General features: G+C 37.9%; 1 long non-coding RNA gene across 1 annotated transcript in view; it reads left to right on the top strand.

The window, feature by feature from the left end:
• The first annotated feature begins 723 nt into the window (after nt 1-723).
• Nucleotides 724-18,871, top strand: part of LOC138445331 (uncharacterized) — a 140,018-nt gene continuing 121,870 nt past the window's right edge. Inside the window, exon 1 of the long non-coding RNA XR_011258814.1 lies at nt 724-882. This is a non-coding gene — a long non-coding RNA (uncharacterized lncRNA). The remainder of the gene's footprint in view (nt 883-18,871) is intronic.

Here is an 18,871-nt window from a genome sequence, read left to right as displayed (position 1 = left end):
TGAACTTCAAACTCTGTTCACCCTGAAACCAATTGCAAATCCAGGCTGCAAAGCACATTCTAAGTGATGATCAGAATCCCCAAACAGATACATTCCAATCTTGCTGTTTGAAAAAGAGTGAGAGCTATATGATCATTTTACAGCTCTCTCTCTCTAAATCCCCACCATGTATCTGGGAAACAAAGGAATATTATTATCTGAGAAACTGTCCAAGTACCTTGCCATGAGTACATTGTGTCTTACAGGCAAAGCCAGGGTAAGAATCAGTGTCTTCCTGACTGCCTCCTGCGGCAATCAGCAGTATTCTGAGACTGCACACCACTGAAATTGAGACTGCTGGGATTCACAGCAAATGTCCCCTAGATTTTCTTTCTATCACCTCTTTTCAATTTATTTTTTTTTAAAAGAAGCAGGCAGTAACTGAGGAATTTTTTAAATGACTTCCTGCTCCAGCAACTCTATGAGACCTCATGCTAATAAGGGGCTTAGGGGCGATAAACTAACATAAAATATATCTCAGACTCAGTCTCTCATGAGATTCCAGGGAATGTGGTTAGTTAAAGATTAAAACTTGGCTGGAATGTTATACTTGAATTTTTATCAGTCTTCTTGTAATCAGAATGAGTAATGTTTTCCTTTCAACAAATAGAAGGTTACTTAATAACTAAGATAAATTACTCATATTTAACTTATTTTTAAACAATGAGTTAAATAAGCTGTGTCAGTGTGCACATGTTACTAGGAATACTAGTAATGAAAAGATGCAAGACATTTCCTTTCATGGTCATGGACACACATATAAACATCCCTTTTACTGAAGGAAAAGCAGAAAAACAGCAATATTCATTGAGACTACAAACACACAACTAACTTAATCTGAAGGTGAGTGTGTTTTAAAGAAGGTGTAGCTGAGATATCCTTGAGAGGCAGTTGATTTGGGGAGGACATTGTAGGCTGAGGAATTAAGTGCAGATGCCTGGAAGCATATTATGTGTCCAGGTAATGACAAGAGTTCTCTGTGGACAGGAAACACGATTTGCACAAAGCTGAAGTAGGAAAAAAAAATACAGCTTTAATGGTAGTTTATGCAGTTAGAGCCAAACCATTGAGCAATGATGTTGTTTTTATTATTATTTTGAGAAGAATAGAGAAACTACTGAAGGGTTCTTAGGAATGGAGAGTCATGGCTAGACCCAGGCAAAACTTTTAACATTGAATAAGACCTCAGATGTACATACACTTATTCCACAAATAAGGAAATTAAGGTCCAAAGAGAAAGTAGGTCTGTGTTAGCCTTGTTAAACATGTTGTCCTACTGCTTGGGAAGTAACAAATTAGCCTGAACAATACAATATTATTGTCACTGATGAAAACGTACAGGGATTCTAAATGAATGAGAAATATTTCCTGACCTTAATACTTAACTGGAAATGCAGACAAAAAATTCTTACGTAGAGACACAGAAACTTCTGCTCACACTCCATTGAGAAAGTCAACAGACAGGTAAATATCACAATAGCTGATCCAAGGGGAAAAGAGGTGAATACAGTAACCAAACCTGTATCTAAGAAAAACACTTTAGTGTGAATTTGGGGTGAGGAATGGAGAAGTAGAGGAAGAAGAAGAGATGTTGATTTTTATTTCTTTTCTGATTACTTGCTCTAACAATCATTGTATTATCCTCAGTTCTTATTTAAGACATTTTTCTCTATTGAATCAAATCACTGAAAAAAATAATGCAGAAGTATGTAAACTTTTAGTACTACAGCATGAGTATGCCTGATATCAAACTTATTTTGCACTGTTGTAAAATAAATATAGGGTTGTGTTAGCTTAAGCTGTCATAACAAAATACCATAGACTGTGTAACTTAAACAACAGATATTTATTTTATCACAGTTACAGAGATTCAAAGTCTAAGATTAAGGTGCCAGCACAGTCAGGTTTTGGTGAAGGCTCTATTTGTGGCTTGCAAATGGCTGTTCTTTGAATGTGTGCTTATATGGAATTGCCTCAGTGCCTCTGCATAGAGATGTCTCTTCTCCTTATAAGACAATCGATCTTATTGAATTAGGAACATGATCCTACGACTTCATTTAACCTTAATTACCTTCAGGAGTCCTATCTCCAAATACAGTCAGATTGGGGATTGAGGCTTTAATATATGAATTTTGGGGGGACACAATTCATTATATAGCAGGTCATTATAGAAAATCTGGAATGTGCAGGATAACAAAAAGAAAACACCATCATTTTTCAACTCTTCTGTCAAAGATAAACACTCAAAGATTTATGAATTAATAACTCTCTTGTAGCTCAGTCAGTAAAGAATTTGCCTGCAGTTCAGGAGACCCGGGTTCGATCCCTGGGTTGGGAAGATCCCCTGGAGAAGGAAATGGCAACCCACTCCAGTATCCTTGCCTGGAAAAATCTCATGGACAGAGGAACCTGGTGGATTGCAGTCCATGGGGTCGCAAAGAGTCGGGCATGACTGAGCGACTAACACATAACACAATATTTAAAAAACATAGTGTTTGCTTTGGCAGCTCATATACTAAAATCAAAGTGATACAGAGAAAAATACCTTTTATATCTTTAAACTTAAACTTTCAAAGAATTTTAGTGTTCCTTGGTGTAGTTCCTTGAGAGTCCCTTGGACTGCAAGGAGATCCAACCAGTCCATCCTAAAGGAAACCAGTCCTGAAATATTCATTGGTAGGACTGATGCTGAAGCTGAAACTGCAATACTTTGGCCACCTGATGTAAAAAAACTGACTCATTTGAAAAGACCCTGATGTTGGGAAAGACTGAAGGCAGGAGAAGAAGGGGACGACAGAGGGTGAGATAGTTGGATGGCATCACCAACTCAATGGGCATGAGTTTGAGTAAACTCTGGGAGTTGGTGATGGACAGGAAGGCCTGGCGTGCTGCAGTCCATGGGGTCACAAAGAGTCGGACAAGACTGAGCAACTGAACTGAATTGAACTGGTGTAGTTAAAAAAAAAAAAACAAACTGGAAATAAAACTGAGGAAGTCAGATCTATTTAGATAAAATGATTTGTGTATATTAATTAATTCACTAATTCATTCATTTACTTAGGATTTGCTATGTATGAGGAGTCATTCCCGCCAATTTGGCAAGGAACTGGAGAGACAGGAACTAAATAAAAAATCACAGTTTAATACAACATCAGTAAAGTCAATGAAGGAAAAATACAGGGAGTATATGACAAGTAGACTAAAAGTAGTGTGCATGTGTGGGTAAAGAGATCAGAAAACTCTCTGAAGAGAGTGCTATTAGTACTGTTGAGGATATCTTGTATGTGATACATCATTTTACTCTTGCTGCTTTTAAAACTCTGTCTTTGGCTTTTGAAGTCTAACTATGATATATCTTGTTATGGATTTCTTTGAAATTATTTTACTAGGAGTATTTGAATTTATAGGATGTGTGGATTAATATATTTTATCAAATATGGGAAATCCCTAGCATTATTTTTTCAAATGTACTTTGTGCACATTTCTAGTTTTCCTCTCCCTCTGGGACTCCCATTCTGCCATGTCAATATACTGTATGGTAAACCACAGTTTGGGAGGGTTTGCTTGTTTGTCTTCACTTATTTTTGTTTCTATTCCTTAGGCTGGATTATCTCTATTAATCTATCTTCAAATTTACTAATTCTTTTGTCTGTAAGTTCAAATTTAATATTGAGCCTTAGTGAATATTTCAATTCAGCTATTTTATTTTTCAACTTCAAAATTTCTGTTTGGTTTTTTATTATAATTTCTGGCTCTATTGATATTCTCAATTTGGTGAGACATTATAGCCATATTTCCTCTTGATTTAAAAAAATATGGATTAGTTTTTTGAATATAACTAAAATAACTGGTTTAGCATCTTTGTCTTTTAGGTACCAAATCTAGTTTCCATAGTGACATTTTCTATTGATTGCTTTTATTCCTGTTTACAGTTTATACTTTTCTGTTTCTTTGAAGTCACTTAATTTTTTTCTGAAAATTGGATGTTTTGGATAATATAATATATACAGCAACTATGGCAATCATATTCCTCCCTCCAAAACTTTTATTGTTGTCATTATTTTCGTTATTTGGTTAGTGACTTTCTTGGTCTAATTTTATAAAGTCTACATTTCATGTAGCATATGCAAAGGCCCTGAGGCAAGAAAGGGCTTAGTGTCTAAGAGAAACATAGAGAAGATTATTATTGTTGAATTATATATTATCATAAAAAATGGAAGGATAAGGTCACAAAAATGATTCCACATATTTCAATAAAATTATATGGGCAACAAATGAAAGGTAATCAAGAGGTAATGTAATTAGACATTACTATAAAAATTATTCAGTCTACTGTGTGAAGAAATAATTGGATGTGGTAAGATACATATTGAGTATACAGTTAGAAAAGATCTTCCATAAAGCAAGCTGGAGATGATACTGGCTTAAAAAATAATAACAGCTAAAAGTAGCTGAAATGTTTTGAATACTGTTTCTGTGCTGATTTATGTTTACTTCCACAATATCCTATAAAGTAGATACTATTATTATTATACTATTTTGCAGATAAGGAAACAGAGATAAACTACTTTAAAATAGTAAAACCGGGTAAACTATTTTTCCAGGGTTGCATAGATGGAAGAGAAAGAATTGAAACCCAGACAGTTTGACTATGAAGTCTATGCTCTTACATACCATAATATGCTACCTACAAGTTAGGACTAAATTAATATGAAGAAGCTGGATAATTTTTAAAGCTAAAGAGGGTATTTTGAAGTAGGACTTTTAGGCATTGGATACATATTGGATTGGAAGTATAAAGGAGAGGAAGTTGTTTTTGCAGATTCCTGGCATAAAGTACTCAGCTAAATAAAGTTGCCATTTACCGAATGGGGAATGCTGAAGATAAACGGTTTTGGGGAAGGAGAAAATTTTGGACTTTACTTTGAGATGAGCAAATATTCATATATAATATGTGTATTCATCTATGTAGAAATATTAAATAGACACCTGGAGTTTGAGTCTTAGAGTACACAGAGACAGTCTGGATTGGAGACATCAGTGTGTGGTGGGATTGAAGGTCATGGCAGTAGGTAAGGTTGCTTAGCAAGAAAAGGAGTCAGAAACTTGCTGCTGAGATGTGCCAGTGTTTAAGGTTTGGACAAAGATTTCTGTAACACAAACACAGAACAATTACTTCTCCCTAATAAATAATGATCATTATAATAGTATACATATGATTGACTCATTTTATACATTTTTTATTGTATTGATTATAATCCATTACCATCATTATTTGTTTTAATGTTCGAATCATTCCAGATTTGGGAGTCTCTTAAAGCTGACTTCTGTTCCTTGTGATAATCTTTGACCACCTCTTCGTTTCTTGATTCATCTTGCATATTTCCTGTCCCAGACCTAGAATTATCAATTAAACCGAGGATTTTTGTTTTATTAATGAATTATGTTTAGTAGATAACACCTACTGTGGTATTGCTGCCTTCTAGGCTGTTAGTGACTTTATATATGCATGAGACACAAACATCTGTTATATGTGCATGTATGTAAATGTATCATATATGCATTTATGGACATATGTATACATGTATGTGTGTGTGTATATATATATATATATACACACAGTGTAGAATCTATTTTATGTGTAGAATCATGTTTATACCAATACTTCTATCCCTAATTTAACATTACAGGGTTTATCCTAATTTTCTGCCTTTCCATATTTGTAACTTAGTTATCTGGCAGTGATAAACCTGAAACTTACTATTTTTAATATATTTAACTTGTTTAATCAACCAGTTAATAAGTATATAAGCTCTTGTTACTGCCAACCCTCTTTTTCACTCCTGTCATGTTAGATATCCTCTGCATCCTACTCAAGGTCTAATACCCTACACTGTGCTATCACATCTGTTCCCTTATTTAGACAACTTCTTTTCCTTGTCAAGATTCCAGCTTCTCATGTCTCCCATCTCTTGTAGGTTGCTGTTATGAATTGAACTATATCTCCCCCAATTTCATTATTTGAAGCCATAATACCCAAAGTGACTATATTTGGAGATAGAGCCCCTAAGGGGGATGTTCAGGTTAGATAAGGTCAGAAGGGTAAGGCCATAATCCAATATGACTGGCATGCTTATAAGAAGAGACTCCAAGGATATGCATGCATAGTGAAAAGCCCATGTAGGGACATCATGAGAAGGTGACATCCACAAATCATAGAAAGAGTCCTCCTCAGTAGAAACCAAACCTCCAAAACCTTGATCTTGACTTTTAGGTCTCCAGAACTATAATGAAATACTAAGAAAGCTCTAGTTTAAGGCACTTGGTCTATGGTACTTTGTTATGATACCATACTTTGATTATGTTATGGTACATTACTTTGTAATGTTATGGTACCATTAGCAGATTGATACGGTTGCCTCCTTACACTGCTCAAATTCCAGCACTCCATTCTACTATGGAGAAGTTATCTATCTCTCAGGTCAGGCTTCAACAACTGCCACCAGAGCAACTCACTCTACTGGCTCCCTTCATATGCTTCCAGGTTACACTGTGGAAACCCTATTTACACTATTTGAGTTCCAACTCTCTTGTAGCTCAGCTGGTAAAGAATCTACCTGCAAAGTGGGAGACCTGGGTTCGATCCCTGGGTTGGGAAGATCCCCTGGAGAAGGGAAAGGCTACCCACTCCAGTACTCTAACCTGGAGAATCCCATGGATTTTATAGTCCATGGGGTCACAAAGAGTCAGACACGACCAAGTGACTTTCACTTTTCACTTTCTCCACTGTATGTCTTCCCTGTGGAAGGATTCTTTTTATATCATAGTAGACTTTTCCAATCCTTACAGTCTGACAACTCATTTTTGCATTTATGGGTGGATGTTGTTCTCAACTGAACTCCCACAAATACAGCCAGTAGGGACATCAGGTCCTCCTTCCACGTGGATATCATTCTCAATATTTTCAGACTTGGACAACTTGTATGAAATACTCATGCCACACACATTGATGGCTTTCATGCTAGACTATAATATCTCATACTGAGAAGTCCTTCCACGTGGATTTATCTTCATCCTGCTCATGTTCTAACTCTTTGCATAACTATGAAACCCCCTTCTCCACTCCATTCCTCTCAACATGTGTATGTATGTTTCATTTTGTTTGGCTACACCTCATGACTTCAGAATTTTTTTTCCAGGAAGGGAAAGGAAGAGAAAAGAAAGAAGAGAAAAAAATGAATAAAAGGAAAATTAGAATTATATTCATGTAGATATAGCTGTTTAATTCCATTTTTAAGGGTCTTGTGCCTCCAATTTCCACCTGCATTTTGCTGCTTTCCAGTTATCTTCAAATATTTGTGTTTCTGTGTGTGTTTAAAAGTTGAGCTGTATTTAGAGAAGAGCTAATGCCTATTCCTTCTAAAATTCTTTCAAAAAATAGCAGAGGAAGGAACACTTCCAAACTCATTCTACAAGGCCATCATCACCTTGATACAAAAACCAGACAAAGACAACACAATAAAAAGAAAGCTACAGGCTAATACCACTGATGAACATAGATGCAAAAACCTCAACAAAATTTTAGTAAACAGAATTTAGCAACATATCAAAAAACTCATACACCATGATCAAGTTGGGTTTATCATAGCAAAAATTCTTCAAATTATGTACATAAATCAATGTGATACAACATATTAACAAACTGAAAGATACAAATCATAAGATAATCTCAATAGATGCAGCAAAAGCCTTTGACAAAATTCAGCACCCATTTATGATTCAGTTCAATTCAGTAGCTTAGTCATGTCCGACTTTTTGCAACCCATGAACCACAGGAAGCCAGGGCTCCCTGTCCATCACCAACTTTAGGAGTCTACCCAAACCCATGTCCATGGAGTCGGTGATGCCATCAAACCATCTCATCCTCTGTCATCCCCTTCTCCTCCTGCTCTCAATCTCTCCCACCACCAGGGTCTTTTCAAATGAGTCAGCTCTTCACAACAGGTGGCCAAAGTATTGGAGTTTCAGCTTCAACATCAGTCCTTCCAATGAACACCCAGGATCGATCTCTTTTAGTACGGACTGGTTGGATCTCCTCGCAATCCAAGGGACTCTCAAGAGTCTTCTCCAACACCACAGTTTAAAAGCATCAATTCTTTGGCACTCACCTTTCTTTATAATCCAACTCTCACATCCATACACGGTGACTGGAAAAACCATAGCTTGATTTGATGGACCTTTGTTGGTAAAGTAATGTCTCTGCTTTTTAACATGTTGTCTAGGTTGGTCATAACTTTCCTTCCAAGCAGTATTGTCTTTTAATTTCATGGCTGCAATCACCATTTGCAGTGATTTTGGAGCCCCCAAAAATAAAGTCTGACACTGCTTCCACTGTTTCCCCATCTATTTCCCATGAAGTGATGGGACCGGATGCCATGATCTTAGTTTTCTGAATGTTGAGCTTTAAGCCAACTTTTTCATTCTCCTCTTTCACTTTCATCAAGAAGCTTTTTAGTTCTTCTTCACTTTCTGCCATAAGGGTGGTGTTATATGCATATCTGAGGTTATTGATAATTCTCCTGGCAATCTTGATTCTAGCTTATGCTTCCTCCAGCCCAGTGTTTCTCATGATGTACTCTGCATAGAAGTTAAATAAGCAGAGTGACAATATACAGCCTTGATGTACTCCTTTTCCTATTTGGAACCAATCTGTTGTTCCATGTCCATTTCTAATTGTTACTTCCTGACCTGCATTTATGACTAAAACTCTTCAAAAAATGGGCATAGAAGGAACCTACCTCAACATAGTAAAGGGCAAATATGATAAACCTACAGCAAATATTATTCTCAATGGTGAGAAACTGAAAGCATTCCCCCTAAAATCAGGAACAAGACAAGGGTGCCCACTTGCACCACTATTTTTCAATATAGTTCTGTAAGTCTTAGCTATAGCAATCAGAGAAGAAAAAGAAATAAAAAGAATGAAGATCAGAAAAGAAGTAAAGCTCTCACCATTTGCAGATAACATGATACTGTACATAGAAAACCTTAAAGATAGTATCAGAAAATTGCTAATCAGTGAATTTAGCAAAATTACAGGATACAAAATCAATACACAGAAATCACTTGCATTTCTATATACTAAAAATGAAAAATAACAAAGAGAAATTAAGGAATCATTCCCATTCACCATTGCAACAAAAAATAATTAAATATCTAGGAATAAGCTTACCTAAGGAGACAAAAGAACTGTACACAGAAAATTATAAGACACTGAAGAAAGAAATCAAAGTTGGCATAAAGAGATGGAGAGATAGTCCATGTTCCTGGGTAGGAAGAATAAATATTATACTACCAAACACAATCTACAGATTCAATGTGATCCCTATCAAATTACCAATGGCATTTTCCACAGAATTAGAACAAAAAATTTCACAATTCATATGGAAACACAAAAGACCCCAAATTGCCAAAGCGTCTTAAGATAGAAGAATGGAGCTTGAGAAATCAACCTTCCTGACTTCAGAATATACTACAAAGATATAATCATCAAGACAATATGGTACTGGGACAAAAACAGAAATACAGACAAATGAACAAGATAGAAAGCCCCGATATAAACCCATGCACCTATGGGTACCTTATTTTTAACAAAGGAGGCAAGAATGTACAATGGGGCAAAGACATCCTCTTCAATAAATGGTGCTGGGAAAACTGGGTAGCAAATATATAAAAGAATGAAATTAGAACACTTCCTAACACCATACACAAAGGTAAACTCAAATTTGATTAAAGATCTAAATGTAAGACCAGAAACTAAAAAACTCTTAGAGGAAAACATGGGCAGAACGCTCGATGACATAAATCAAAGCAAGATCCTCTTTGACCCACCTCATAGAGTAACAGAAATAAAAGCAAAAGTAAACAAGTGGGACCTGATTAAACTTAAAAGCTTTTGCATAGCAAAGAAAACTATGAACAAGGTGAAAAGATAACCCTCAGAATAGGAGAAAATAATAGTAAATGAAACGACTGACAATGGATTCATTTCCAAAATATACAAGCAGCTCATACAACTCAATACCAGGAAAACAAACAACCCAATCAAAAAGTTAGAAAAAGACCTAAACAGACATCTTTCCAAAGAAGATATACAGATGGCTAACAAACACATGAAAAGATGCTCAACATCACTCATTATTAGAGAAATGCCAATCAAAACCACAATGAGATATCACCTCACACCAGTCAGAATGGCCGTCATCAAAAAGTCTACACACAATAAATGCTGGAAACTGTGTGGAGAAAAGGGAATGCTCTTGAAATGTTGGTGGGAATGTAAATTGATACAGCCACTATGGAAGATGATATGGAGACTCCTTAAAAAAGCTAGGAATGAAACTATCATATGACCTAGCAAACCCATTACTAGGTATATACCCTGAGGAAACCAGGGTTAAAAAGACACATGTATCCCATTGTTCATTGCATTACCCTTTACAATAGCTAGAACATGGAAGCAACCTAGACATCCATCAACAGATGAATAAATAAAGAAGTTATGGTACATATACACAATTTAATATTACCCAGCCATAAAGGAACATATTTGAGTCAGTTCTGATGAGGAGAATGAACCAAGAACTTATTATACAGAGTTGTGAGTCAGAAAGAAAAAAATAAATATCATATTCTAACACACACAGAAGGAATCTAGAAAAATGGTTCTGAAGAATTTATTTACAGGGTAGCAATGGAGAAACAGACATAGAGAATAGACTTATGGACATGGGGAGATGGGAGGAGAGGGTGAGATGTACAGAAAGAGTAACAGGGAAATTTACATTATCATATGTAAAACAGCCAACAGGAATTTGCTGTATGATGCAGGAAGCTCAAACAGTGGCTGTGTATGGACTTAGAGTGGTGGGTTGGGGAGGGAGATGGAGGGAGGTTCAAAAGGGAGGTGATATATGTATACCTATGGTTGATTCATGTTAAGATTTGACAGAAAACTATAAAATTCTATAAAGCAATTATCCCTCAATAAAAAAATTTTTTTAATGAAATGAAATTAAAAAAAAAAGCTGTGTTGTGTTATGAGCCTTTAGTTGTTACTAGCAGGAGGTTCAGTTCAATACAAGTACCTTCACCATTATCATTATTGGGACTATCCCTCTTATTCCATTTTAATATCTTTTCAGATTGTTCTGAGTAATTTACTTTTACATTTTTCTTCTGTCTTAAAGTGTTATATTTTGAAGAATCATTGCAACTGTTAATCTTGTAAATAAAGATATAAAAGTAACATGTACATATTTGATTTGGAAACAAAAACTTCATATATATTCTAAAAAATTCCTTGAAACTTACTAATTATGAGTTTGTACCTTTCTTTGAGTTGAATAATTAGAAAAAGTTTATATTTAGAAACAACTATTACTAAGATATGAAATTGCAAAATATATTTTAAAATAGGAAGAATATTTGATTTTAAAAGTATAGTGGTGGTCCTAAGATGGCAGAGCAATATGACAGGGAGACCACTTTCTCCCCCACAAATTCATCAAAAGATCATTTGAACACTGAGAAAATTCCACAAAACAACTTCTGAATGCTGGCGGAGGACACCAGGCACCCAGAAAGGCAGCCCATTGTCTTCAAAAGGAGGTAGGAAACAATATAAAAGATAAAAAGAGAGACAAAAGAGATAGGGATGGAGACCCATCCTGGGAAGGGAGTCGTAAAAGAGAAGTTTCCAAACACCAGGAAACCCTCTCACTAGTGGGTCTGTGGGGAGTTTTGGAATCTCAGAGGGCAACATAACCGGGAGGAAAAAAATGAATAAATAAAACCCACAGATTATGTGCCTAACCTAACCACAACTCCCAGCGGAGAAGTAGCCCAGATGCTCACATCCACCACAAGGGGCTGCATTGCTTAGGGTAAGGACCAGGCCTAAATGCCCTGAGGACAATCTGAGGGAACTAATGTGAGATAGCAACCCAAACTGTGGGATAGCCAGAAAGAGAAAAAAAAAAGAGAGAGAGAGAGAGAACTCTCCCACGAAAAGCTCTAACCTAAGGCACAGCCTGGCCCACCCACAGAACAAAGGATTGAGTGAATATCAGAGGAGAGATAGCCAGCTGCGGACCAGCCCATCTCCCATCAGAGGCAGAGAGGCAGGCAGGCAACAGCCAGAGCCAGTGAGGGGCAATCTTGGCCCCAGAGACGGCATCCTCTACCAAAGAGCGAGCAGGCTCCCAGTTGCTAACCACGTCTTCCTGGGATCCTGGACGGTTGATATCTGCCAGCAGGGTCACAGCCAGACATCAGCTCCCCAGAGAAGACACACAGCACACCTGAGATGGCGCTCCTGCTGAGCACCCAGGAAACCGAGTGGCTGGGACCAAGGAGGTGAAAAGATGCACCGCCCCACCTGGGGAGAGTGTGCTCACCAAGCACTTGGTCGCCTGAGCTGCTTGGACCTGGGAAGGGCATAAAATGCAGGCCCAACCAAGTCTGTGCCTTTGTGGAGTACCTGAGAACATGAACCTGAGCAGCTTAGACCTGGGAAGTGCATGCAACCCAGGGCCTGCGTTGGAAAGTTCCCCTGCAGCGCAACCTGGAACCTAAGCAGTGTAGACCGGGAAAGCACACACACCGTGAATGGGAGCAAAGCCAGTGTGGCCCAGATGCTGTGAGCACTCCCCACACATGCCAGTGATATTTGTTTGTACTGTTCCTCCCTCCCCACAGCACAACTGAACAAGTGAGCCTAAATAAGTGACCACCTCCATCCCCTTGTGTCAGGGTGGAAATTAGACACTGAAGAGACTTGCAAACAGAAGAAGCCAAAATAAACAGAGGGAACTGCTTGGGAAATGACAGGTGCAATAGATTAAAACCCTATAGTTAGCACTGACTACATTGGAAGGGGCATATAGACCTCGAGAAGAAGTATAAACTGGAACAAGGAACTATCTGAAACTGAACTGACCCCACACTGCCCTCAACAGCTCCAGAGAGATTCCTAGATATATTTTACTATTATTATTTTAATTTTTTCTTTTAAGCCCTTTATTACTCCTTTAATTTTCAGTTTTATAACCTATTACCTTGCAAAAAAAGACCTTATTTTTAAAGCAAATTTCATACATATTTTTTATAATTTTTGTGATTTTTTAAAAATACTGTATTTTTGAGAGTCTAAACTCTACTCTAGATTTTTGCGTTTTGGTATCTGTTATCAATTTCGTATCTTTAAAAATCCCATCTTCAGTACCCATTTTTACATAGGAGTGTGATTACTGTCTTGATTGACCTCTCCCCCTTTTGACTCTCCTTTTTCTCCCACAGGTCACCTCTACCTCCTCCCTTCACTTTCTCTTCTCTACCCAATGCTGTGAATCTCTTTGGGTATTCCAGGCTGTGGAGAACACTTAGGGAATTGATTACTGGCTAGATTTGTCTCTCTCCTTTTGACTCACCCTCTTCTTCTCCTCATCACCTCTATTTTCTTCCACCCTCTTCTCTTCTTTATGTAATTCTGTGAACTCTCTGGGTGTTCCAAGCTGTGGAGAGCACATAGGGAATTGATTACTGGCTAGATTGTTCTCTCCCCTTTTAATTCCCCCTCTTCTCCTCCTGGTCACCTCAATCTCTTTCTTCTCTCTTCTCTTCTCCATGTAACTCTGCAAACCTGAGTGTCCCTCACTGTAGAGAATCTTTTCTCCATTAACCTAGATGTTTTCTCATTGGCGCAGTATGGATAGAGAAGTCTTGAGGCCACTGCAAAAAATAAGACTGAAAAAACAGAGGCAGGAGGCTTAAATCCAAAACTTGAGAACACCAGAAAACTCCTGACTCCAGGGAACATTAATCGACAAGAGTTCATCCAAAAGCCTCCATACGTATACTGAAACCAAGCCCCACTCAAGAGCCAACAAGTTCCACAGTGAGACATACCACGCTAATTCTCCAGCAACACAGGAACATAGCCCTGAGCATTAATTTACAGGCTGCCCAAAGTCACACCAAATGCATAGATAACTCAAAACTTACTACTGGACACTTCATTGCACTCCAGAAAGAAAAGATCCAGCTCTACCCATCAGAACACTGACACAAGCTTCCCTAACCAGGAAACCTTGACAAGCCACTTGCCCAACCTCACCCACAGGGAGGAACCTCCACAATAAAGAGGAACCACAAACTTCCAGCATACAGAAAGGCCACCCCAAACACAGTATTCTAAACAGGATGAAAAGCCAGATAAATATTCAGCAGCTAAAGGAACACAATAAATGCCCAGCAAACCAAACAAGTGAGGAGGGGATAGGGAGTCTACCTGAAAAAGAATTCAGAATAATGATTGTAAAAATGATCCAAAATCTTGAAAACAAAATGGAGCTACAGAAAAATAGTCTGGAGACAAGAATTGAGAGGATGGAAGAAATGTTTAACAAGGACCTAGAAGAAATAAAAAAGAGTCAGTCAATAATGAATGATGCAATAACTGAGATAAAAAAAACTCTCTGGAGGGAACCAACAGTAGAATAAATGAGGCAGAAGATAAAATAAGTGAGGTGGAAGATAGAATAGTGGAAATAAATGAAGCAGAGAGGAAGAAAGAAAAAAGAATTAAAAGAAATGAGGACAACTTCAGAGACCTCTGGGAAAATATCAAACACTCCAACATTCGAATCATAAGAGCCCCACAAGAAGAAGGCAAAAAGAAAGACCATGAGAAAATACCTGAGGAGATAGTAGTTGAAAACTTACCTAAAATGGGGAAGGAAATAGCTACCCAAGTCCAAGAAAACCAGAGAGTCCCAAACAGAATAAACCCAAGGCAAAACATCCCAAGACACATATTAATCAAATTAACGAAGATCAAACACAAAGAGCAAATATTAAAAGCAACAAGGGAAAAGAAGCAAATAACACACCAGGGGATTCCCCATAAGGATAACAGCTGATCATGTCATGAAGACAGTATAGTACTGGTACGAAGAAAGAAATATAGATCAATGGAACAAAATAGAAAGCTCAAAGATAAATCCATATGTCTATGGACATCTTATCTTTGACAAAGGAGGCAAGAATATACAGTGGAGAAAAGAAAATCTCTTTAACAAGTGGTGCTGGGAAAACTGGTCAACCACCTGTAAATGAATGAAACTTGAACACTTTCTAACACCATACACATTAATAAACTCAAAATAGATTAAAGAGCTAAATATAAGACCAGAAACTATAAAACTCCTAGAGGAAAACACAGGCAAAACACTCTCTGACATAAATCAGAGAAGGATCTTCTATGACCTACCTTCCAGAGTAATGAAAACAAAAATAAACAAATTGGACATAATTAAACTTACAAGCTTTTGCCCAATGAAGGAAACTATAAGCAAGGTGAAAAGACAGCCTTTGGAATGGGAGAAAATAAAGGTAAATGAAGTAACTGACAAAGAATTAACCTCCAAAATATGCAAGCAGCTCATGCATCTCAATACCAGAAAAATAAACGACCCAATCAAAAAATGAGCCAAAGAACTAAACAGATATTTCTCCAAAGAAGACCTACAGATGGCTAACAAACACATGAAAAGATGCTCAACGTCATTCATTATCAGAGAAATGCAAATCAAAACCACAATGAGGTACCATTTCATGCCAGTCAGAATGGTACCTTTATTGTTGGTATCCATTTATTGTATGGTATCCAGCATTTATTGTTGGTATCCAAAAGTCTACCAACAATAAATGCTGGAGAGGGTGTGGAGAAAAAGGAACCCTCTTGCACTGTTGGTGGGAATGCAAACTAGTACAGCCCCTATGGAGATCAGTGTGGAGATTCCTCAAAAAACTGGAAATAACTGCCATATGACCCAGCAATCCCACTTCTGGGCATACACACCAAGGAAACCAGAATTGAAAGAGACACGTGTACCCCAAGGTTCATCGCAGCACTGTTTATAATAGCCAGCACATGGAAGCAACCAAGATGACCCTCAGCAGACAAATGGATAAGAAAGCTGCAGTACATATACACAATGGAATGTTCAGTTGAATTCAGTTCAGCTGCTCCGTCGTGGCTGACTCTTTGCGACCCCATGAATGGCAGTATGCTGTACTCAACCATTAAAAAGAGTACATTTGAATCAGTCCTAATGAGGTGGATGAAATTGGAGCCGATTATACAGAGTGAAGTAAGCCAGAAAGAAAAACACCAATACAGTATACTAATGTATATATATGGAATCTAGAAAGATGGTAACAATAACCTTATATGCCAGACAGCAAAAGAGACACAGATGTAAAGAACAGTTTTTTTAAAATATAAATTTATTTATTTTAATTGGAGGCTAATTACTTTACAATATTGTATTGGTTTTGCCATACATCAGCATGAATCTGCCAAAGGTGTAAACGTATTCCCCATCCTGAACCTCCCTCCCACCTCCCTCCTCATACCATCCCTCTGGTTCATCCCAGTGCACCAGCCCCAAGCATCCTGTATCATGCATCAAACCTGGACTGGAGATTAGTTTCACATATGATATTATACATGTTTCAATGCCTTTCTCCCAAATCATCCCACCCTCGCCCTCTCCCAGAGAGTCCAAAAGACTGTTCTATACTGTGTCTCTTTTGCTGTCTCGCATACAGGGTTATTGTTACCATCTTTCTAAATTCCATATATATGCATTCAGTTCAGTTCAGTTCAGTCACTCAGTCCCGTCCGACTCTTTGCGATCCCATGAATCGCAGCACGCCAGGCCTCCCTGTCCATCACCAACTCCTGGAGTTCACTCAGACTCACGTTCACTGAGTCAGTGATGCCATCCAGCTATCTCATCCTTGGTCATCCCCTTCTTCTCCACCCCCAATCCCTCCCAGCATCAGTCTTTTCCAATGAGTCAACTCTTCCCATGAGGTGGCCAAAGTACTGGAGTTTCAGCTTTAGCATCATTCCTTCCAAAGAAATCCCAGGGCTGATCTCCTTCAGAATGGACTGGTTGGATCTCCTTGCAGTCCAAGGGACTCTCAAGAGTCTTCTCCAACACCACAGTTCAAAAGCATCAATTCTTCGGTGCTCAGCCTTCTTCACAGTCCAACTCTCACATCCATACATGACTACTGGAAAAACCATAGCCTTGGCTAGACGGACCTTAGTCGGCAAAGTAATGTCTCTGCTTTTGAATATGCTATCTAGGTTGGTCATAACTTTTCTTCCAAGGAATAAGCGTCTTTTAATTTCATGGCTGCAATCACCGTTTGCAGTGATTTTGGAGCCCCCCAAAATAAAGTCTGACACTGTTTCCACTGTTTGTCCATCTATTTCCCATGGAGTGATGGGACCGGATGCCATGATCTTCGTTTTCTGAATGTTGAGCTTTAAGCCAACTTTTTCACTCTCCTTTTTCACTTTCATCAAGAGGCTTTTTAGTTCCTCTTCACTTTCTGCAATAAGGGTGGTGTCATCTGCATATCTGAGGTTATTGATATTTCTCCTGGCAGTCTTGATTTCCACTTGTGCTTCTTCCATTCCAGTGTTTCTCGTGATGTACTCTGCATATAAGTTAAATGAGCAGGGTGACAATATACAACCTTGATGTACTCCTTTTCCTATTTGGAACCAGTCTGTTGTTCCATGTTCAGTTTTAACTGTTGCTTCCTGGCCTGCATACAGATTTCTAAAGAGGCAGGTTAGGTGGTCTGGTATTCCCATCTCTTTTGGAATTTTCCACAGTTTATTGTGATCCACACAGTCAAAGGCTTTGGCACAGTCAATAAAGCAGAAATAGATGTTTTTCTGGAACTCTCTTGCTTTTTCCATGATCCAGCGAAGGTTGGCAATTTGATCTCTGGTTCCTCTGCCTTTTCTAAAACCAGCTTGAACATCAGGAAGTTCACGGTTCAGGTATTGCTGAAGTCTGACTTGGAGAATTTTGAGCATTTCTTTACTAGCATGTGAGATGAGTGCAATTGTGCAGTAGTTTGAGCATTCTTTGGCATTGCCTTTCTTTGTTATACTGTATTGGTGTTTTTCTTTCTGGCTTACTTCACTCTGTATAATCGGCTCCAGTTTCATCCACCTCATTAGAACTGATTCAAATACATTCTTTTTAATAGCTGAGTAATACTCCATTGTGTATATGTACCACAACTTTCTTATCCATTCATCTGCTGATGGAGATCTAGGTTGCTTCCGTGTCCTGGCTGTTATAAACAGTGCTGGAATGAACATTGGGGTACACGTGTCTCTTTTAATTCTGGTTTCCTCAGTGTGTATGCCCACCAGTGGGATTGCTGAGTTATAAGGCAGTTCTATTTCCAGTTTTTTTAAGGAATATCCATACTGTTCTCCATAGTGGCTCTACTAGTCTGCATTCCCACTAACAGTATAAGAGGGTTCCCTTTTCTCCACATCATCTCCAGCATTTATTGTTGGTAGACTTTTGGATAGCAGCCATTCTGACTGGAGTGAAATGGTACCTCATTGTGGTTTTAATTTGCATTTCTCTGATAATGAGTGATGTTGAGCATCTTTTTATGTGTTTGTTAGCCATCTGTAGGTCTTCTTTGGAGAAATGTCTGTTTAGTTCTTTGGCCCATTTTTTGATTGGGTTTTTTATTTTTCTGGAATTGAGCTATAGGAGTTGCTTGTATATTTTTGAGATTAATTCTTTCTTTTGCTATCATTTTCTCCCATTCTGAAGCCTGTCTTTTCACCTTACTTATAGTTTCCTTTGTTGTGCAGAAGCTTTTAATTTTAATTAGGTCCCATTTGCTTATTTTTTCTTTGATTTCCAATATTCTGGGA

The sequence above is a fragment of the Ovis canadensis genome, chromosome 8 (genome assembly GCF_042477335.2).
Source record: "Ovis canadensis isolate MfBH-ARS-UI-01 breed Bighorn chromosome 8, ARS-UI_OviCan_v2, whole genome shotgun sequence".
NCBI lineage: Eukaryota > Metazoa > Chordata > Mammalia > Artiodactyla > Bovidae > Ovis > Ovis canadensis.
Note: the sequence above shows the minus strand (reverse complement) of the source record. Positions and strands in the feature narration are given on the sequence as shown.